Raw genomic sequence first — 680 nt, 5'->3', positions numbered from 1 at the left:
ATATATATTATGTATATCATATATATATTACAGATATCATAAAGATATGCATATATGTGAAGAAGTGTGTACGTGTGTAGCTATATTTAATTATATGCATTTATCCATTTCTATATCTCGCTGTTTTCTCTATATCTGAGTGATGTGTCATTATGGATGTTTGTGTATGTATGTGTGTGTGTTTGTACGCTCCGCGTGTGTATATGTCCGCATCTACTTGCATACTCTCTGTGTGTGCGTGCGAGCGTGTGTGATTCTGTGTATTTCCTATTCCATTTGCAGTGATGTAGATATAATTTCATTCTCATTATAAAGAGCCAGTATTCTTGCCAAATCTCCTCAAAATCCACAACACGAAGAAATTATATTTGCTTTAACATATGTCCTTCATGTCAAAAATCATCAAACATGAAATCTCTATCTTATTCTCTCACTTTATTTAATAAAAGAGAAATAATTCGAGAAGAAAAAATAGTTCGCACGTCAATGCATTTTAGACATTTTAGCAATTTCTTTTGAGATACTTCCAACCATAATTAATCTCGTGTTTATATATTTTCTATTCATATTGCTGTTACAGGGCCTGTTTCTTCTCCGTTTCTTTCTTCTGTCTGTATTTTTAATGTCTCTTCTCTTTGGCTTATATATATATATATATATATATATATATATATATATAT

The sequence above is a fragment of the Octopus bimaculoides genome, chromosome 1 (assembly GCF_001194135.2).
Source record: "Octopus bimaculoides isolate UCB-OBI-ISO-001 chromosome 1, ASM119413v2, whole genome shotgun sequence".
Lineage (NCBI taxonomy): Eukaryota > Metazoa > Mollusca > Cephalopoda > Octopoda > Octopodidae > Octopus > Octopus bimaculoides.
This window is presented reverse-complemented; position numbering follows the sequence as displayed.